Source organism: Lolium perenne, chromosome 3, assembly GCF_019359855.2.
Source record: "Lolium perenne isolate Kyuss_39 chromosome 3, Kyuss_2.0, whole genome shotgun sequence".
Taxonomy (NCBI): Eukaryota; Viridiplantae; Streptophyta; class Magnoliopsida; order Poales; family Poaceae; genus Lolium; species Lolium perenne.
Window position 1 is genome coordinate 262251787 of NC_067246.2, and position 22446 is coordinate 262274232.

The following is a 22446-nucleotide window of genomic DNA, read 5'->3' on the forward strand; positions in this document are numbered from 1 at the left end:
TTTTTGCATGAATTATGCGGGTTATTCAAGTGTGCAGGTATCTCTATGGATGAAGTTAGGAAGAAACTATTCTCTATATCGTTGTCTGGTAAAGCGGCGCACTGGTATAAATTGCTGAAGAATAGGGATTCTCTTAATTGGGAGGACATTGTGCCTCTATTTTATTCCAAATTCTATCCTCCAAGTGAAATTCACGAAGACCGAAACCGCATATATAATTTCTGGCCTCATGATGGAGAGAGTATTTCTCAAGCATGGGAGAGATTGAAGTCTTTAATGCTCAAATGCCCCAATCATGAGCTTCCTGGTAATATCATCATTGATAATTTCTATGCAAGACTTTCTTTTCAAGATAAAACCTTGCTGGATACTGCTTGTTCTGGATCATTCACGCGCAATAAAGAAGAGTTTAAATGGGACCTTCTTAATCGGATACAGGAGAACGCTGAAGATTGGGAGAACGACAAAGGTAAAGAGTCAGGTATAAATTATGATTATGAATGCATTGAAACTTTTATGGATACTGATACAATTCAAAATATGAGTGCTACTTATGGTCTTGACTCTCAAGTTGTTGCAAATCTTTATAAAGCTTTTGCCTCTCATTTTGAATTGCCTAGGAAGAATTTTGATAAGTATCATGAACCTTTCAAAGACAGTTGCATGGAAAATGAAATTGTTGTTAATGATTGCAATAAACATGCTCAAACTTCTGAGAATGCTATTTCTTATAAGCATGTTAATTTTTGTGGAATGCATAGACCCTGTGGAATTAATCAAATCAAAGATGAATATTGTATCCACCATATGAATGAAAAAACTAGAAAGTGGTCTAGGGCTTTAGATGATCTTGGTAGAAAAGTTTGTGCCCTCTATCCTTTTATTTGTGAACTTTGCCATAGAGCGGGTCATTTTAATTTTCAATGCTCCTCCAATGATAATTCGAACCCCATGACTGCTGCAAATTTGTATTGTGATGATGAAATTACTCCTAATCAGCATGATGAACTTACTTTATTTTTTTGGTGTGAAGAGTTATCAAGAAAAATCTCTTTGTTAGATATGAGTGATCTTGATATTGATGATGTCCTGCATGGGTGTTTTTCTTATTGCATTGATAATTGCCATACAAATACTTACATACAAAATATTTTAGAAGATGACACTTTGCCAAAATATGATAGGACCGCTGTGTGCTTTGAACTTATTAATGAAAAGGAGGAATCCTCCCAAGTTTCTTCTATTGTTTCTGGAAATAAAATAGGTTATGAGGAGAAGCCTCTCATCAAGCCTCTCCCCCCTAAAGAAAGGAACGGGGAGAATGAGAAGAAGAAGAAGGGAACGAAGAAGAAGAAGAAGGGGAATAAAAAGGAAGAGGTAACAACATATCCCCGCGTGTATGAGATAACGATAGGTAACCGTAAGTATGTTGCTCCTGAAAATTATTATGATAATGAATCTGAATACAATGATCTTCCTATGCCCTTTACCTACATTAGTGATCATGATTTGAAAGAGCACACTACTTTTGATATTGCAAATCTCTGGGAAACTAATTCTGAAAATGATAATGTTAATAATTGCCATAGTATCAGTACTATCCATGCTTCCTCCCATAATGATATAGAAAGCTCTAAGCTTGGGGATGAGGTGTTTGAAAATCCTTTTGCTACTGATCATTATATGTTTGATACATCTCCTTCTAGTAACAATGATGGTATGGTCACAGATGAACATACTGTGAAAGATAACTATTCTACTTCTTATGATGACACTGAGCCTCCAATCTTTGATGATTATTATAAAGAATGCTATGATATAGGTTATAACTACCCTTATGAAACTTGTCATAGTTATGATTGGATTGCCAAAAACCATTCCCTTAGTATGCAACTTGTTTACCATGTTCAAATTCTTGATAATGATCCTGCTCCAATTACTATTAATGAGAAGAGTTTTTCTTATGCCGAAAATAATAATACTTTTATGCACATGAACCACGATAAGAATGTTTTAAGTGATGGATATATTGTGGGTTTCATCAATGATGCTACTGAAAGTTATTATGAGAGAGGGAAACATGGTTATATGCATCCTAATAATATTAAGTTTCCCCTCTTTGTGTTGAGAATCTTGAAGCTACTCGTGTTTTATCTTCCTATGCTTGTCACTTTGTTCTTCATGAATTTATTTGTGTACAAGATTCCTTTTCATAGGAAGTGGGTTAGACTTAAATATGTTTTGAACTTGCTTTTTGATGCTCTCTTTTGCTTCAACTCTCAACCTTGTGCGAGCATCGTTAAAATTGCTGAGCCCATCTGTTATCGCCAGAATTTGACTGCATTGGAGTTGGGCCGTGATGAAGATGGGCTTGGAAGATTTACATCTAAGAGGAGTTTCTGAATCGGCCCTGGGGCTAGAATTTGGGCCAGCGTGCCCGTGTATCTGTAAATAATATTAGATCGTGTCGGTTAGAAGTAAAAGATAGAGTTTGGCTCGTACACGGTCAGGTGTACTTCCGAATTAGAAAGTCTACGGACTATAAATATGTATCTAGGGTTATTGAAATCGAGGACAATCACGTTCACAACAAACACAAACCAGGCGCATCGCCACCCCTTATTTCGAGGGTTTCTTCCGGGTAAGCATCATGCTGCCTAGATCGCATCTTGCGATCTAGGCAGTACACGTTTATTAAATTACCTTGTGTTACTCGTGCTGAAGCATTGTTGATGGCGAGTAGCACTATTTATCGTAGATGTTTTGGGGCTTGCATTGATGCTTTTCTTACACATATTTGCTTAGCAATGCTGTCCTTCGATATCTAGCTGTCCTTGCACCTATCCAGGTGTAAGGGCAGCACCTTGCTTGTTCGTTACTTAGTAGATCCGATCTGTTATAGTTGCTCCTTGTTCTTCAAGGATTAGTTTAATATCTGCATGATTAGGCCTTATGCTGGGGTTGGATGATCCGGTAGTGCGTTAGGTGTTGTTTTACCGTTCCTACAAGGGATGTTCCGGGAATTGACTTAATGTTTGTTTTTAGGCCTCTTTTAGGAGTAGTTTCCATCATCTTTCGTATCTGTCAGGCCCAGCTACGCGTAGGATGTTCCGGTTATGCGGTGAAAACCCTAAACTGTTGTAGATTGGTTTAGCTTTGTTTTGATCAAGCAGGATCCCCATGTCATCGTAAATCCAACGTGAACCATGGGGCGATCGGCTCTTTGAGCCGATCCACAGGGCAACCTGAGAGCCGATCGGGCTCGTATTTAATGTTTACGTGTCTACCATGCAGGAGACTAGTCGAAGCAATCCAACACCTTCCTGACCAGGTCTAGGTCAGGTGCCACGCCCTTGCAGCCGCCTGGACGTGTGCTAGGACTTTGCGGGACGACGCGAGGTGCCAGGGCCCACTAAGCGGTCGTGGGAGCCTCCCAGCTCTTCGTGTTGCTTAACCACTGCTCGCCGGTGAGTTTTGGCAGGCAACACATTCTGGCACGCCCGGTGGGACACTTTCTACAACAACCACGTCAACATCGGCAGCCAAGATGTCGGACAAACCGATCAAGTACGAGGATCTACCTGTAGAACATAAGAAGAAATACGATGAGCTGAAGGCCATCTTCGAAGCCGATCTCATCGGCTCTTTTGAGAAGACCCGCTCGCATGGCATCAGGTTCAAAGGATTCACACCAGAAGGCGCGTTTGAGGGATTAGATCTGTCTCTCCCTTCGAAGGAACGTGCCAGAGCCCTGCGCCAGGAAATCAACTATGCTGTGGCTCATTCTCTACATCGGCATTCTGAGAGCCTGGTGAATGCGCTTGAGCGAGTTGCGCTTCAGGTGGTGCAAGAAATCATGAAGCATCAGTATTCTCTGTCAGGACCTGCTTTAGGGACTTATCAGGGAGAGATACCATTCCACACCAGGCCACCACTACCATTCGCAATGGCAGCTCCACAGCAACAAGGTTCATCGGCATACGTTGTCTACAAGGTTGGAGGTGACCCTGGTGACTACCAGTTCTTGTATGAGCCGCCCAAGGAGATCCCACATGGATACGTGTGCACATATGTGCCGGACTGCAACAACTGGACGCGCGCGATCCAAACTTCGGCAGGAGGAATTGCCGGAGCAGGAGCGATGGTTACGGCAGGAGGGAGTTCTGGAGCAGATGCTGAGAAACAGGCGTGGCTAACTAAATATGCCACTACAACGAGTTCGGACAGCTCAACCTCTACACCTCCTACTGTGGATCAGATCAGCGCAATCCTGAGAGATCAGTTCGGTATCCTGCCGAGGAAGAAAACAATCGGCTATTCCAAGCCGTATCCCAATGAGTATGACCTGATCCCGCTGCCTCCTAAATATCGGCTCCCTGACTTCACAAAATTTAGTGGATCAGAAGGATGTAGCTCCATCGAGCACGTGAGCCGATACTTGGCACAGCTGGGCATGGTTTCAGCATCAGAGCAGCTACGTGTGAGGTTCTTTGCCCAATCTCTCACGGGTCCAGCCTTTGGGTGGTACACCTCGCTACCCCCGGATTCAGTGCGGACATGGAAGCAGCTGGAAGAGCAGTTTCACATACAATATCATTCAGAAGCTACCGAAGCTGGCATTGCCGATCTAACGCAGGTTCGGCAAAGGCGAGGAGAGACGGTGTCTGAATACATTCAACGTTTCAGAACTGTCAAGAACCGATGTTATTCGGTTCATTTATCTGAGAAAGAAGCAGTCGAGCTGGCCGTGGCAGGCCTCGCAGCGCCACTCAAGGATCTGACGTTCCAAGTGGAGTACAATTCGTTGGCGCACATGGTCCAGAGACTAACTTCGTATGAACAGCGCCACCTAGAACTGTACCAAGACAAGTTCAAGCGCACGATAGGCCTGGTCGACGCTGAGGAGGATGAAGACCCTGTGGAAGATCAGGAAATCGCCGTGGCTGAATGGACCCGGACGCCAGTTCCCGTGTCCTGCAAATGGGTGAAACAACCAGGGCCTCCAAGAGGGTTTGACTTTGATTTAAGCAAAACTGAGCAGATTTTTGATATGCTGCTGAAGGAGAAACAGCTGAAGTTACCCGAAGGCCACAAAATTCCTACGTCACAAGAGATGAATGGTAGACCATACTGCAAATGGCATCACACGTTCACCCACGCCACCAACGACTGCAAAGTGTTGCGCACCCAGATTCAAATGGCGATAGAGTCAGGCCGATTAATCTTCGGACAATTTGCCATGAAAGTAGACACACAACCGTTTCCTGGCGTCAACATGGTGGATCTCAGTCACTCCCTAAGACGCGAGCCAGGTTTCTCTTTTGGTGTCAACATGGCAGGGCTTGGGACCCGCCATGGCAACGATAAAGCAGAAAGCAGTCACTCCCGTGGCAAGAAGAAAGAGGAGGCCGATCCACGTGACCGGCCCCAACATGATAACAGACGGTACCTGACAGAAGAAGAAGTGAGAAGCGTGCGGTATGAACGACCACTCTCCGCGCATCTCCTTAACAAATATGAGCAGCAGTATGACCGACGTCGGCACTACGACATGGATGACGAAAGATATCGTCGGTCTGATGCAGATGACCAGAGGTATCGTCGATATGATAGAGACGATGAAGGGTACGAGCGTCACGCTAGAGGAAGCTCAAGAGAGCAAGAAGACATAGATAGGCATTGGAACTGTCCTTTCTTTAAACACTGCTGGGACTCAGGAATGAGCCGATTGCCTACAATCGAGAACTGCCTAGAATGTAGACCGCAAAGGAAGGGAACAAAGGAAGTTTCAGTGTTCAAACGTCTAGGGCCTCTCCCACCTCAGAACAAACGAGCTGAGTCGTCTCAAGGTGAAGACTTCGAGGAGTCAGCTGAAGAAGAAGATAGGTACCACCGGCCAAGGTGGTGCCCTGATGGACTCAGCCATTCTCAGAAGCGTAGGGTGCAGCGGCTACGAAACCTGGAGGAAGCCGAAGCACAGTACCTGTACACGTTGAGGAAGGCACGGCCCGATCTGGCCGTGAAAATTCAGCAAACGTTGGAGTCAGAGATGCGCCCGCTAAAGAAAGTGTGGCGCCCTAAACGGACAAAAGCCGATGCAGAGGCATCGGCTGATACAAACATGGTGTTCATACTCCCGTCAGAGTTTTGTGCTCCAAACGACGAGGAAGTATCGGTGGCTTAACTCGACTGCGGTCCATGGCCAGTGATCTTTGAGAAGCCACGAGAAAGGAGCTACAGGCATTTGAAAGCTCTATACATAAAAGGTTATATCGATGGGCAGCCTGTCAGCAAGATGTTGGTTGACACGGGAGCGGCAGTCAACATAATGCCGTATTCCATGCTACGACGTTTGGGACACTCCAATGACGATCTGATCAAGACCAACATCACGTTAAGCAATTTCAACGGCCAAGCATCAGAAGCAAAAGGTGTTCTGAATGTAGATCTGACCGTAGGCCGAAAAACCATACCCACCTCGTTCTTCATCGTCGACAGCAAGAGCAATTATGCTGTCCTGCTTGGAAGGGATTGGATTCACGCTAACTGTTGCATTCCATCAACAATGCACCAATGCATCATACAGTGGGATGGAGATGACGTGAAGGTAGTTCAGGCAGATGACTCAATCGAGATCTCACTAGCTTCCATGAATATTTGGGATGCAAACGACCAAGAGCCGCTCTCTGGAATCAGTTTGGACGGTTGTGAGCGCATCGAAGCTTCAAAAAACGGGGTGAGGCTGGTCTTATCAACCGGCCTGACAGAGTAGCAAGATCTAAGGCACTAGGCGTACGTGGCAAGGCCGATCCCCGCGATCGGCCCCAAAAAATAAAAGGGATTTCTATTTTCGTGCCCTCGGTTCCTTAGTTGTGCTCAGTTTTCCCCAGCCCCTTAGTTTTTCCTCACTTTTCCCCAAGTCCTTGTTTGAAACCCGCAGAAGGCAGCTCAGACGGCAGGATTCCCGTTAAGTTGACCGCTCCGTTCTGACGTGTGGGGCCGCGTCGTGTGGGCCCGCGTCGCGTGGGGCTGGTAGAAAGGGACCGCGTGGGACAGGACGAGATTGCGTTTGGTTGCACGTGAGCAGGAGCTGGGTTTTGTCTCTCTCGGCCATTGGCATTTCCCTTTTAAGAGTACCTTTTCTGCCTCCTTCTCTCTGCCTTTTTTCACATAATTAGTATCAAATCTAGAGAAGCTTGCATTTCTGTCTTTCTTCAATTATTATTTGTGCCTTTTGGCCCTGGTTGTTTTCCCAATATGGCAGCAAATCTAGTAGGGAGCCCAATCTAGTACTCCATCTGGTCCATATGTATGTAGTTAAATCTAGAAGCAAATCTACAGGGAATGTACGATAAATTCACAAGGTCATATAGTAGAATAGGGATAGATAATATAGATAATAAGCTGCATTCAGCAGCCAAACATAGTAGGGTTCGAGGTTCTTCACAGCAGTACAGCACCATCATACTAACAACATAACAACGAGGGATCCCTAACTAACAACAAAGGGATCCCAACAACAAAATGGAGGAGGCAGCGAAGACACGTCCAGGACTCCGCCTACCCCATCTGCCTCTGCCTCCACTTGTTGCTCCCCTTGGGAGCCTTGGGCTTGAGCGGAGGCATGCGCCCGCCGGAGATCTCCACCCGCTGGATGCTGCGGAGGTGCATGCCGAGCGCCAAGTGCTTGGCGCGGAAGGAGTTGGGGTTCACCGACGCGCCGACCTTGGGGTTGGTGTGGCCGATGTTCTCGGCATGCGTGAGGACGCAGTTGAAGTCAGTGCCGCCGAGCCGCCTAGTGCAGAAGGGGCACCTGTAGACACCCTTGGCGACGTCGAGGTAGGAGACATACTGGCCGACCTGCAGCCTCCGCAGCACCTGGCGAGTCTTGACGTCATGGTGCTCGTCGTCGTTGCCGACGTCGCTGCCAGACAGCTGATCCATATCAAACGGGAATTTATTAGTGAATGAGTTGCAAACCTGCATGATAACAAAGTTAGGAAAAACAGAGGCAGCCTCAGTTAGAGTGGACACGATTATATGTCTACAGGGACGGTGTAAGCGAACCAAAGCTCATGCACAACAGATTTGTACACGTAAATGGTTCGCTGAACCCTCCTGTAAAAATCTGTGCCCACCGATTCATCATAGGCAAAGAAACAGATTCCAGATCTGAACTTGAACACATTCCAGATTATTTGCAAAATTAAACGGTTGATATCTTTTGATTCGTGCATAAAATAACTGATTGAGATCCTATGATTACTTGCATAAATTAACTGATTGAGATCCCATTATTATTTGCATAAATTAACCGAACGGCCGAAACCCAAATCTTGAACGAAATCAAGGAGGGATCAAAGCAAAATGGAATAAAATCGGCGCAAATATTAGCCCAATACTCATCCATCCACAGATCCATCTACACCAGCACAAATAGGGTTCAAAAAGGAATGGGGAACAAAAAAGGAAGCAAACCGTAGTTATTACCTCGTTCCATGGGTCCTCTATGGAGGTGTCGTAGCGGTTCGGGCGGGACGTACGGCACCGGCTCGTAGGGGTCCCATCCGGTGGGATCTGACCGCGACCGGCGGCAGCAGCCTCCGATGCACCGGCGGAGGCGGCGGCGACGTCCGTTGAGGGACGGCGGCGACGTCCGTTGAGGGACGGCGTCGAAGAGGGAGGCGTCGCGCTTGGAGCCGACGGCGCCGTGGATGATGGGATTGGCATTCTCCTTGTCCATCTCGCCGGCAGAGGAGAGGGAGAGGGAGAGGGTTTTTTGCTTTGGAGAAGATGATGGGACGTGAGAGAGGCGGCGTTGCGTAGGCGAGTGAGAGTGACAGAGATAGTGGGAGGAGGCGTCTATAAAGGCTAGTGGTGGTTAATGCGACCCGCGTCCCTACGCGTCCACCGCTGCACGTCCGCACGTCTTGGACTTCGCAATGCGCCACGCGTCCACGATTGCACGTCTTCGACTTCGCACCGCGACCGGCGTCTACGCGTCAAATATTGCACGTCTTTCATTTCTGCACCGCAACACGCGTCCTCGAGTCTAACCCTGAAAATTTAGATATACTCAGTTATAACCTCGAGCATTATACTAGCATTTTTTGTGTGCTCAGTTTTCCCCTTGAGTGCTAGTACTGGCTAGTGCAATATGCTCAGTTTTACCCTCAAGTAGCTGGTCAACAGACAGTCAACAAATGGGATTAACTAGTTAAATGAGTCATTTAATGTGCAAAAAATTCCGAAAAATAGTGGCACATACTCATGGAGTCTTTACCACAAATTTCCAGTTCTCAAAACATAGATAAGTCATAGATAAATCAAGTTTTACCACAAATTGCCACTTCTCAAAGGCCTTCTCAAATCACCTAGTAGCTATGAAGGTGCATGGTTTTCCACAATAAGCCCTTCCCAAAACAGCTTTCCCCAAAACATACTTTGTCTAAATGAGGCCACAATTCTCACACTCATGTATATTTGTATTGCAAATAGTTTGAGATAGGCCAAGATGGGTTTTATTCTACAAAACACGCATTTTTCATTTTTTAAATCTCATATTTGAATCCCTTAGTCTGTTTATTACATAGGTGCCCTTGGTTTCTTGATACTACTCAGTTTTGCCCTCTCCCTCCACAAATTCTCTCACACGTGCAACATTGCCCTGATTGGTCTAGCCCATGTCACGCGGATCGTGCCCGCCGACCGTTGATCGTATGATCTAACGGGCAGGATAACCCCTCCCTCTCTCTGTCGGCGGTTACCTTCCACTCTCTAAGTTTGCTAAATGGCGGTTTTCTGTATTTATTTTCACGCGCTAAAAATTATAAACTCTTTTAGGCATTACTTTTCACGCAAAAAATGATAAACCATCACCGATTTGTTGTAGCCATAAATTTTCACGCAAAAAATGATAAACCGTCACCGATTTGTTGTAGCCATTAATTTTCACGAAAATCCCAAATGATAAACCATCACCGATTTGTTGTAGCCATAAATTTTCACGCAAAAAATGATAAACCGTCACCGATTTGTTGTAGCCATTAATTTTCACGAAAATCCCAAATGATAAACCATCACCGATTTGTTGTAGCCATTACTTTTCACGCAAAAAATGATAGACCATCACCGATTTCTTGTAGCCATTACTATTCACGGTAAAAATGATAAACGAACCAATCTATCTATCTCTGTATTTGAAGTTTGGAAGGGTTCACCATCTAGTTATGTTAACTTTCGAGGTTTTGATCTGAAAACAAATGGGTATTATAAAGGGAAATAAAAGTTCAAAAAATGTAAAAACGAAACAATCTACCTATCTTTGTATAGAAGATCGTCTGTATGATTTTTGAGGTCATTTAGAGAAGGTAGAAAAAAATCCCTTTTGAGAAGGTCGAAAAAACCTAACTTGTTACAAAAGCTGGTTTCAGTGAGACCTAACCAAATTTGGCATACATTATGCCATATCTATAACAACAAGGAATATCTAAAAGGGAAAGTTTCACAAAATTTGAAATTTATGGCGAAAATGATGCCATACATGATGCTGTTTTTCGAGGTTTTGACCTGAAAATCAATTGGATATTATAAAGGGAAATAAAAAGTTCAAAAAATATAAAAACGAAACAATCTATCTATCTATGTATAGAAGATCAGCTGTATGAAATTTGAGGTCATTTAGAGGAGGTAGAATAAATCACCTTGTTAGAAAAGCTGGTTTCAGTGAGACGAAACGGCATGCGTTTAAGCAAAGTGATTTTTTCGAACATCTCCAAATGATCCCAAATTTGCCATACATGATGCCATACGTGTAACAACAAGGAACCCTATCTAAAAAGTGTCAAAAAAGTTTGCCCAACCGTATAGCTCTATCAAAAAGAACCTCACCATGGCCCTAGTATAATTTTGGGCTTACTTACAAACTTTCGTTACCTAACCTTCAACACGAAACTTGTTTCAAATCACTTTTGGCGTACAAGAAACAAATCCCTCCTTGATTCGAGCACCACAGCCTCCAAACTTTGCCGATGCCGATATCGGCATGGTCAGAACGGCTATGCTCGACGCCACTGCTAGGTCACCGTCGGGATGCACCCTCAATCCCGTCCCCTCATTCGATCACTGACACACCAGAGATACCACCGAGGCCAATGCCGAACGTACATGCTGATGCCAATGCCGAACATGCATCCACGCCGATGTGGGCACGGCCACGCCGCCCCGCTATGTTGGACGCCACAGACCACCGCGAGGTCTTTCCCTTCGCCACCACACTCTTCTAGCACCCATCTATACACGCCAGAAAGGAGAGACACTAGTTTTCTCTACATTGCTCGCGTTCGTGTCGGACACGGTCAGTCAAAGTTTTGAGGTAGTCGTCGATGTCGTTGACCATTTCTTCTCTTCTTTGCATGGTTAAACGCGTCTAGTTCATATCTATCTAATGCGTCTGGTCTCGCCTCATGCAGTTCTTTGTGGACGTCGATCTCATCTCGGCACTCCGCAGGCCACCTCCTCCGTGCCATCGCTGTAGAGCTCCGTTTAAAAATCTAATCCTACCCGTGTATTGCCCCTTGTATCAGCGCCATGGCCCCACTTGTCATTTGATATAGCGAAGCCCCACTCGTTCGCGTTTTGGTCAGGGATACAGCGATGCTTACGGTCAAACAAAGATGGATGGTCTAACGTGTCTTTGCAGGCTCTACGTGGCCCCACTAGTCAGAAGATAACGGTCAACCGTCGGGCAACCGGGCGTTACATCACGTGTGATGGTTTCAGACAAACGCTTGGGTAAAACTGAGGAAAAACTAAGGAGCTGGGGAAAACTGAGCACAACTAAGGACCCGAGGGCACGAAAATAGAAATCCCAAAATAAAAAGCCAGAATCTCCTCTCGAGCATGTCACGTAGCCATAGTGAAGCGCCAAGAAGTTGTAAACCCTCATCAAGCATAGCAATGAAAAAGGAGGCCGATTCTAGCAATCGGCCAAAATTATCCTCAATATGCATTTTGCCTGTGTTCAGCATTGATCTATGAAAGGATGCCTGAAGAGCCGATATCTTCAATTCCTTTGAAAAAATCGGCTCGGGGGGGGGGGGGCACTTAAACGGATAAGACACGAGGTTACGAAGTATGAAGTGGCTGTCAATGGCCAGCAACTCAAGATATATTCCTCGAAGATGATGGACATTGGAATACTGGGGGCCGATGCATAAGTAGATCGGCCGGAAAAAATATAATTTTTTTATTTTAAGCACAGCCGATGTACAGCCATCGACTCTAGAATAAAAAGCCGATGCACAGCCATCGACTCTAGAATTACGCGCACAAACTGCCACATGCGCAGGCCCTACTGAAGGAAAATTTCTAAGGCGCGGAGTGCACCAGCACGGACGTGATCCACCTCTGCGATTTCGGCCTTGTCGTCATCATCCTTGCCTGTCACCAGTTGCTTGTTCAAGGCACGTATCTCTGCCAAGTCAGTTTTCAGTTCAGCCTTGAGGCCTTCTGCTTCCCGTTGGGAGCGAGCAATGGAAGCTTCCTTGTCACAGATGAGCTCTTTGGTGACCCGCACCTTTTCTTCGAGATCCTCCAGCTCCTTTCGCAAGATCTCAAGCTCAGCAGTGCTGACAGAGGTGTCAGTCTTAGCATCCAAAGCTGCCTTTTTCTCGTTAAGCCGTTGACATTTGTCTGCAATATCGGCTTTCAGCGGGAGTTGGGTGTGGCGTAAGTCGATTCTCTGACGAGCCAACCGCACCCTTGATCTAAAAGCAGACAATGTCACGACTGGCCAGAACTTCAACTGCAGCGTTACTGGGACGTGAGGCTGGATTCCTTCAAGAATGTTCTTCACCTCCTCAGAATTTTCGACTAATGTCTCAATGGGTGAAGAAAGCAGAGCTTTGAGGCGTTGGAGTTGGTCAGCGATGACGCTGGGGCTCAGTGCATCACGTGCTGTGGAGTGGGCCGGCTTGATAGATTCAGGATCGAACGACAGCAAGCCTGAGAGATCACAGCCCTGACAAACAACAAAAGCAGTATAAGTCTGCAGATCATGGTAAAGGCAAGCCCAACAAAGGGAGCGTACCTCTCCTATGACCATGGGAACAGCCGATGATGAAGCAATCGGCTGTGGCGTCTCTGCCTGGGGTTTGGCCAAGGTGGAAACTTGGTCGATGTCACCTTTAGAGGTTGTTACCTCCAGAGTTGTGGAGGGCATCAGAACTTCCTCGACATCCCCACTGGAAGTTTCATCAGTCTGCAAAAAGATGGTGAGCCGATCTGAGCAGCAAAGCATAAGAACTAAGCTAGGAGGAGTTGGAGAGCCGTTACATTTGAAACTTCTTGGTTCGAGGAAGGGGTTTGCTGACCCTTCCGAGCCCTCTTGGTGCATTGACTCTTGGTGCGTAAGCTTCCTTGCCCTGTTTTGATGGGAGCTTGAAGGGCAGCAGGTTCAGAGGCTGACCTTTTCTTGGAAGCCGATGGTGGCACATCTGGCTGTTTTTGCGTGGTGGTGTCCTCAGAGGTGCCCGAGCTTGAGCCTCGTCGGCTGGACTGCGTCTCCTCGCTGGTATTGTCTTCAGTGGAGGTCTGCAGGAGCAGGATTAATGGACATGACATGCTATAAAAGCCTAGAAGGATGAATGGAACAAGATGGGGTATATGACAGCTTACGTTTAAGCTTTCTGGAGCTGGCGTAGGGTTTTTACCCTTCAAAGTTTTCCTGGCAGCTACTTTTCTCACTGTCGTTCTCGCCCTGACTAAGGCTCGGGGGGCAGCTGGCCCTGAAGAATCTTTACTCTTGGGAGCCGATTTTATTGGAATCGGCTGGCTCTGCATCACAACCTTTTTAAAATATGGTGAGTTCTTGCAAAAAAGGACCACTGGAGCTGGTGGGAGGAATTTGAAGGGGGATCCATCATCATTGACAGGCTCTGGGCCATCTTGTTGCTGCAAAGAAATAGAGCAGGGTTATAAAGCATCACTGGAAACTATCGCAAGGAAATTTGCAAGCAAGTGGTACCTGTTCTGCAGAAGTATCAGCTTCAGCGTCAAGTTGTTTCAGCAACGGTCCTAGGGCTCTCCTGAAGGCATGGGTTTTCCACATTGTCCACCAGATCTCAAAGTCATCAGTCGAAGAGATGAAGGATAGATTGTGAGGGATTGGGATGACTAGAGCATCAAAAAAGGAGTAACATCTTTGACTGGTGATAACATCAGGCAAGTCAGCCCTGCTCTCAGTTAGATGGTGGAGAAAGAGGTGAGGAGACACTTGCCCAAGACCGAATTGCCGGCCTACTACGACCGGCTGGTAAGATTCATAACCAGGTTTTATGATCCTGTTTGAGGTGCTCATGCCAACTGGGAGGAAGCAGGGGCGGATCATGATGGAATATAACTGCCGAGTGCTATCGTCATCGGCAAAGCTGTCTAACCTGAAGGAGACTGGGTTTTCAAAATTTTCAGACTCCTGATAGGGAAAGAAGAGAGGGTCATCCAGGCCCTGGTAAAAAGTTCTGAACCATCCTGATGCTTCCTTGGGGTTCAGTTTGCTGCCTGGAAGACTGTACAAGGCTTGGCCGTAGCTGGTACAGCGGATTGGCTTCCCGTTGGTGTTTGGAAAGGTGCAGGTAGCCAAAAGTGGGAAGCTATGGATATGGTTCTGGAAGTACAGTTGAGCCCATAACTGAATAAACCACCAGGGGCCTCCTGTTTTAACTGTCTTTTGGGAGAATAGTTTGACGGACATCAGTTGGAGGTATCGATAGACTTCTCCCAGAAACAGCTTGCCAATGCCAAGTTGGGTGCCTTTGGCAAGTTCATATGCCAAAGAGAGATAGTTCTTGGTGGGAGCGAGGGAAGGGCCACAGAATATGAAATGCTCCAACCAGAAGTTCAAGAAGGCCGTGTGTTCTTTCTCGGTTACAGGGCCCTTGGTTTTCATGTGGCGTCTAAGATAGGCACCCCAGTTAGTGCAATGTTCCTTAGAGGAGAGTTTGAATGGCACCTTTGGCAGCATGAAAGCAGAGGGGCTGGGAGATGAAATGTCTAGGCCAGTGATCATGGCCACGTCCAGCAAGGTTGGCGTCATGGGGCCATGGCCAAACATGAAGCAGTTTAGCGCGTCAGACCAAAAGTAGCCGATGGTTTTCAGGAGATTTTCATGTTTCTCAAGGGGAGACAATGACAAAGACAGAGCATCGGCTATTCCTATGGTTTCCCATTTGGCTTGGTGAGTTTTGGCTACTCTATTGTACCAAGAAACCCAGTCCTCAGGAGGGTTAGGCCAGGCTCGTAAGCAGTCGGCCCAGGAGGTTAGATCCAGGGTTTGGTTCACGAAGGGAATCCTATTGGCCTCGGAGGAAATCAAATTGGATGGATTTTCGGTGGAACGAGGACCAAGGCAGGGGGAATTTGGAAGAGAAGGATGCGGCAGAAGAATGTCTGAAACCTAAAATTAATGATGAGACCAGGCATTAATTCAGGAGTTTTGCCGTTAAATCTAACATTACGCTCAGGTGACTTGGAGCGGTTAAGGATTACCTTCAGGCCAGAGACCGTGGCGTTGGCGCTGGATGATTCCGCCATTGGGTTCGCTGCGGAGTTTGGATTTGCGTGTCCAAGATCTAGGGTTCGCGCGACTGCGGTCTGGACCTGTTCGATTGGAAATTTGGGGATCTGAATTTGAGCAAGGTTTGCAGGTTACCGTTTGAGGGGGTGACTAAATTGACCTATCTCGTAAGTTATCGTGAGGGACCGATGCGTTGCCATCGGCTCATTGAGCATTGACCAAGTTGACAATCGGCAAAGTCAGTGTGAGGGGAAATCGGCTAAATTCGCATAAAGGAAATCGGCAAAATCAAATTAAAGGAAATTCTTCATTGATAACGGGGTTTCTTACATAAAGAGCTGATTGCTCTCAAAAGGAAGTACCAGGGGATACATTGCCCCATCTACTACTACTGGTCCTATGTTAAGGATCCTATCTACGGGCCGTCGCTGCCCTCGTCGTCGCCGTCGTCGCCGCTGTCGCCGCTACTCCCGGCTGGCTCGTCGTCGCTGCTGCCACGGCCGCCGGCGGGGCCCTCGTTGTCCTCGTCCTCCTCGTCAGCGTCGTCGTCACTGTCGAAGTCGCTGAGGTTCCCCGGCCAGGGGCAGAAGCGCTTGGCCGGCGGCTCATCGGAGGAGGTGTCGTCCTCCTCCTCCTCCTCCTTCTCCTCCTCGGGGGAGGTGAAGTCGTCCCAGGAGAAGCGATCGTCATCGCTCTCCTCCTCCGATTCCCCGTCGGCGAGGAAGCGGAGGTCACTCTCCCCGTCGGTCGAGGACTTGTCGTCCTCAGACCAGACGGAGAAGTCGTGGCTGGACTCGTCCCCGTCTTCTATGGCGCGACGAATGTGGGCCTCGTGGGCCTCCTCCGGGTCCCACTCCGGCGTCGGCTCGCGGGAGGGGGAGGACTGGAGGGAAAGACCCGACGAGGCAGAGGAGGAAGAAGACATGGTGGCAGAGGAGGGCTTTTGGAGTGCTAATGCGAAGGGGATGAAGAAGCGAACTGCAAGATGCGGTTAAAATAGAGGCGATATGGTGGAGATGATTCAATGCTGCAGCGGTTCCCGAGGATGTGGTGCCAAAACCATCAAATCGTGCGGAGAAGTTGAGAAGGCAAGGCATCATGATGAAGGGATACCGTGGCGGTTCTGTTCTGCCCCGATTTGACACGACGAAGAAAAGGAAAAATAGAGTGGTTTTGGAATTACTATTGCCAAAACCAGGGGGGCATGTGTTATCGCCAGAATTTGACTGCATTGGAGTTGGGCCGTGATGAAGATGGGCTTGGAAGATTTACATCTAAGAGGAGTTTCTGAATCGGCCCTGGGGCTAGAATTTGGGCCAGCGTGCCCGTGTATCTGTAAATAATATTAGATCATGTCGGTTAGAAGTAAAAGATAGAGTTTGGCTCGTACACGGTCAGGTGTACTTCCGAATTAGAAAGTCTACGGACTATAAATATGTATCTAGGGTTATTGAAATCGAGGACAATCACGTTCACAACAAACACAAACCAGGCGCATCGCCACCCCTTATTTTGAGGGTTTCTTCCGGGTAAGCATCATGCTGCCTAGATCGTATCTTGCGATCTAGGCAGTACACGTTTATTCGATTACCTTGTGTTACTCGTGCTAAAGCATTGTTGATGGCGAGTAGCACTATTTATCGTAGATGTTTTGGGGCTTGCATTGATGCTTTTCTTACACATATTTGCTTAGCAATGCTGTCCTTCGATATCTAGCTGTCCTTGCACCTATCCAGGTGTAAGGGCAGCACCTTGCTTGTTCGTTACTTAGTAGATCCGATCTGTTATAGTTGCTCCTTGTTCTTCAAGGATTAGTTTAATATCTGCATGATTAGGCCTTATGCTGGGGTTGGATGATCCGGTAGTGCGTTAGGTGTTGTTTTACCGTTCCTACAAGGGATGTTCCGGGAATTGACTTAATGTTGGTTTTTAGGCCTCTTTTAGGAGTAGTTTCCATCATCTTTCGTATCTATTAGGCCCAGCTACGCGTAGGATGTTCCGGTTATGCGGTGAAAACCCTAAACTGTCGTAGATTGGTTTAGCTTTGTTTTGATCAAGCAGGATCCCCATGTCATCGTAAATCCAACGTGAACCATGGGGCGATCGGCTCTTTGAGCCGATCCACAGGGCAACCTGAGAGCCGATCGGGCTCGTATTTAATGTTTACGTGTCTACCATGCAGGAGACTAGTCGAAGCAATCCAACACCTTCCTGACCAGGTCTAGGTCAGGTGGCACGCCCTTGCAGCCGCCTGGACGTGTGCTAGGACTTTGCGGGACGACGCGAGGCGCCAGGGCCCACTAAGCGGTCGTGGGAGCCTCCCGGCTCTTCGTGTTGCTTAACCACTGCTCGCCGGTGAGTTTTGGCAGGCAACACCATCTTAATGGCTATAAAGAAAGAACTTCTTGGGAGATAACCCATGTCTTTATTGTGCTACTGTTTTGTTGTGTCTTGGAAGTTGTTACTACTGTAGCAACCTCTCCTTATCTTATTTTATTGCATTGTTGTGCCAAGTAAAGTCTTTGATAGTAATGTTGATACTAGATTTGGATTACTGCGCAGAAACAGATTTCTGTCTGTCACAAATTTGGGCAGGGTTCTCTGTAGGTAACTCAGAAAAATCAGCCAATTTACGTGCGTGATCCTCAGATATGTACGCAACTTTCATTCAATTTGAGCATTTTCGTCTGAGCAAGTCCAGTGCCTCTAAACAATTCGTCTTTACGAACTGTTCTGTTTTGACAGATTCTGCCTTTTATTTCGCATTGCCTCTTTTGGTGTGTTGGATGGATTTCTTTATTCCATTGACTTCCAGTAGCTTTGTGCAATGTCCAGAAGTGTTAAGAATGATTGTTTCACCTCTGAACATGTGAATTTTTGATTATGCACTAACCCTCTAATGAGTTTGTTTTAAGTTTGGTGTGGAGGAAGTTTTCAAGGGTCAAGAGAGGAGGATGATATACTATGATCTAGAAGAGTGAAAAGTCTAAGCTTGGGGATGCCCCCGTGGTTCATCCCTGCATATTTCAAGAAGACTCAAGCGTCTAAGCTTGGGGATGCCCAAGGCATCCCCTTCTTCATCAACAATTTATCAGGTTTCTTCTCTTGAAACTATATTTTTATTCGGTCACATCTTATGTACTTTACTTGGAGCGTCTGTTTGTTTTTGTTTTGTTTGAATAAATTCATGCTTGTGCGGGAGAGAGACACGCTCCGCTGTTGCGTATGAACACATGTGTTCTTAGCTTTACTCTTAATGTTCATGGCGAAGGTTGAAAACCCTTTCGTTAATTGTTATACGGTTGGAAACCGAAAATGCTGCATGTGGTAATTGGTATAATGTCTTGAATAATTTGATACTTGGCAATTGTTGTGCTCATATAGATCATGTTTAAGCTCTTGCATCATGTACTTTGCACCTATTAATGAAGAACTACATAGAGCTTGTTAAAATTTGGTTTGCATGATTGGTCTCTCTAAGACTAGATATTTTCTGGTTAAGGTGTTTGAACAACAAGGAAGACGATGTTCATATGTGAGTCTTATAATGCTTACAATATGTTCATATGTGAGTCTTGCTGCACCGTTTTATACTTGAGTTTGCTTCAAACAACCTTGCTAGCCTAGCCTTGTATTGAGAGGAATTCTTCTCGTGCATCCAAATCCTTGAGCCAAAAAACTATGCCATTTGTGTCCACCATACCTACCTACCACATGGTATTTCTCTGCCATTCCAAAGTAAATTACTTGAGTGCTACCTTTAAAAATTCTATTCCTTGTCTTTACAATATATAGCTCATGGGAAAGTAGCCTTAAAAACTATTGTGGTGAAGAATATGTACTTATGTGTCTTATCTCTTAATAAGTTGCTTGTTGAGCGGTAACCATGTTTCCGGGGACGCCATCAACTTTTACCTTTGTTGAATATCATGTGAGTTTCTATGCATGTTCGTCTTGTCTGAAGTAAGGGCGATTTTCATGATCAAATGGTTTGAGTATGCATATTGTTAGAGAAGAACATTGGGCCGCTAACTAAAGCCATGATTCATGGTGGAAGTTTCAGTTTGGACAACTAATCCTCAATCCCTTATGAGAATATTAATTGTTGTTGAATGCTTATGCATTAAAGAGGAGTCCATTATCTGTTGTCTATGTTGTCCCGGTATGGATGTCTAAGTTGAGAATAATCAAAAGCGAGAAATCCAATGCGAGCTTTCTCCTTAGACCTTTGTACAGGCGGCATAGAGGTACCCCTTTGTGACACTTGGTTGAAACATATGCTATGCAATGATAATCCATGTTAATCCAAGCTAATTAGGACAAGGTGCGAGCACTATTGGTAATCTATGCATGAGGCTTGCAACTTATAAGATATCTTATACATAACACATATGCTTTATTACTACCGTTGACAAAATTGTTTCTTGTTTTCAAAATGAAAAGCTCTAGCACAAATATAGTAATCCATGCTTCCCTCTACGAAGGGCCAATGTTCTACTTTTTGTTGAGTCAGTTTACCTACTTCTTTCTATCTTAGAAGCTAACACTTGTGTCAACTGTGTGCATTGATTCTTACATGTTTACTTATTGCACTTGTTATATTACTTTGTGTTGACAATTATCCATGAGATATATATGTTGAAGTTGAAAGCAACCGCTGAAACTTATATCGTCCTTTGTGTTGCTTCAATGCCTTTACTTTGAATTTATGGCTTTATGAGTAACTCTTATGCAAGTCTTATTGATGCTTGTCTTGAAAGTATTATTCATGAAAAGTCTTTGCTATATGATTCACTTGTTTACTCATTGTCTTCACCATTGCTTCGAATAGCTGCATTCATCTCATATGCTTTACAATAGTATTGATCAAGATTATGATAGCATGTCACTTCAGAAATTATCCTTGTTATCGTTTACCTACTCGAGGGCGAGTAGGAACTAAGCTTGGAGATGCTTGATACGTCTCAAACGTATCTATAATTTCTTATGTTCCATGCTAATTTTATGACAATACTCACATGTTTTATATGCACTTTATATCATATTATGGCATTTATTGGACTAACCTATTAACAAGATGCCACAGTGCCAGTTTCTGTTTATTATGTCTGTTTATTGCAGAAAAGGCCCAAAAACCAAAGTGCTCGGAAAAATCCAGAAAAATCACGAAAATTCTATTTCATTGGAAGACTCACGGAGCCAGAAGGGCCAGGCCAGAGGAGGCCCAGGGCCTCCTCACAATAGGCCGGCGCGGCCAGAGGGGTGGTCACCCCACCCTATGGGGTGGGCCCCTCGGGACTCTTCCGACTCCGCCTCTTCGCCTATAAGATGCCTCGTGACCTAAATCTTCGAGACCGATTGACGAAACTCCAGAAAGACTCCAGGGACGCCACCACCATCGCGAAACTCCAATTCGGGGGACAGAAGTCTCTGTTCCGGCACCCTGCCGGGACGGGGAATTGCCCCCGGAGTCATCCCCGGAGTTATGATTGTGATCTCCTGTAGATTATGAAGTTAACTATTACTATGATAGTATTGATGTGATCTATTCCCCCTTTCATAGCTGATGTTGACAGGTGCATGCTATGTTAGTACTCGGTATAGATGCGTTGGTCTATCATGCACTCTAAGGTTATTTAAATATGAACATCGAATGTTGTGGAGCTTGTTAACTCCGGCATTGAGGTGCTCTTGTAGCCCTACACAATGAATGGTGTTTGTCATCCAACAAGAGAGTGTAGAGAAAGTGGTATTTGTTTATTCAGTTATGTGATCAATGTTGAGAGTGTCCACTAGTGAAAGTATGATCCCTAGGCCTTGTTTCCAAGCTCTGAAACACCGCTTATTTACTGTTCTGTTGCATGTTTACTCGCTGCCATATTTTATTCAGATTGCTATTACCACTCATATACATCCATACTACTTGTATTTCACTATCTCTTCGCCGAACTAGTGCACCTATACATCTGACAAGTGTATTAGGTGTGTTGGGGACACAAGAGACTTCTTGTATCGTGATTGCAGGGTTGCTTGAGAGGGATATCTTTGACCTCTTCCTCCCTGAGTTCGATAAACCTTGGGTGATTCACTTAAAGGAAACTTGCTGCTGTTCTACAAACCTCTGCTCTTGGAGGCCCAACACTGTCTACAGGAATAGAAGCGTGTGTAGACATCATCCGCCATTAGCAATGGCATGGAAGTACGTTGTGTAGGAGAGTCTATTGCACCTGGCTCCTCTGCTGCCAATATTCCCCATCTATCTTTTCGATCATGAGTAATTGGTCCTCCAGATGATATCGAAGACCACAACCATCCTCGTACAGGCCCTCGGCGTCAGCCTACGGTCTAGGCTCCCAACCTGCGCCAGGTTATTTTCCTTGAAGACCCTCTTTCCTTTTCCTAAGAGCATCTCTAGCAGAGCCCGTAAACACGTGAACTGAATTCTGGGAGTTCACTTCACCGAACTCGTGTTTACAGGTCAGAAAAAACTTTTCACACAGCAGAATCCGCAGAACAGGAACTGAAAAACTAAATTTGAAATGACGCGGGGAAATTGCTCGATGACATATATATAGATGGATTTGATGCTCCGATTGAGCATCAAAAGTTACATAATTTGATAAATTAAACCTAAATTACGTATACACCGACGGGCGCTACTAATAAGAACCAAAATGTGGCCTAAATAATGGCCTATGCGCACGGCGGTGCCGGTGGTGGCGGAGCGTCTCGGCGACAGACGGCATCGACGCTGGCGTCGAGGAGCTTCACTCGTCCTCGACGTCAAGCTCGACTATCTCGAGCTTGACGCGGCGGACGCACTCCTCCCGGTGGCAGCCTCGTACTCGCGCACTTGGCGGACGGCGTCCGCC

General features: G+C 45.9%; 1 pseudogene; it reads right to left on the reverse strand.

Moving 5' to 3' along the window:
- Positions 1 to 204: 204 nt before the first annotated feature.
- On the reverse strand, positions 205 to 302 carry LOC127346264 (small nucleolar RNA R71; annotated as a pseudogene).
- Positions 303 to 22446: the final 22144 nt, after the last annotated feature.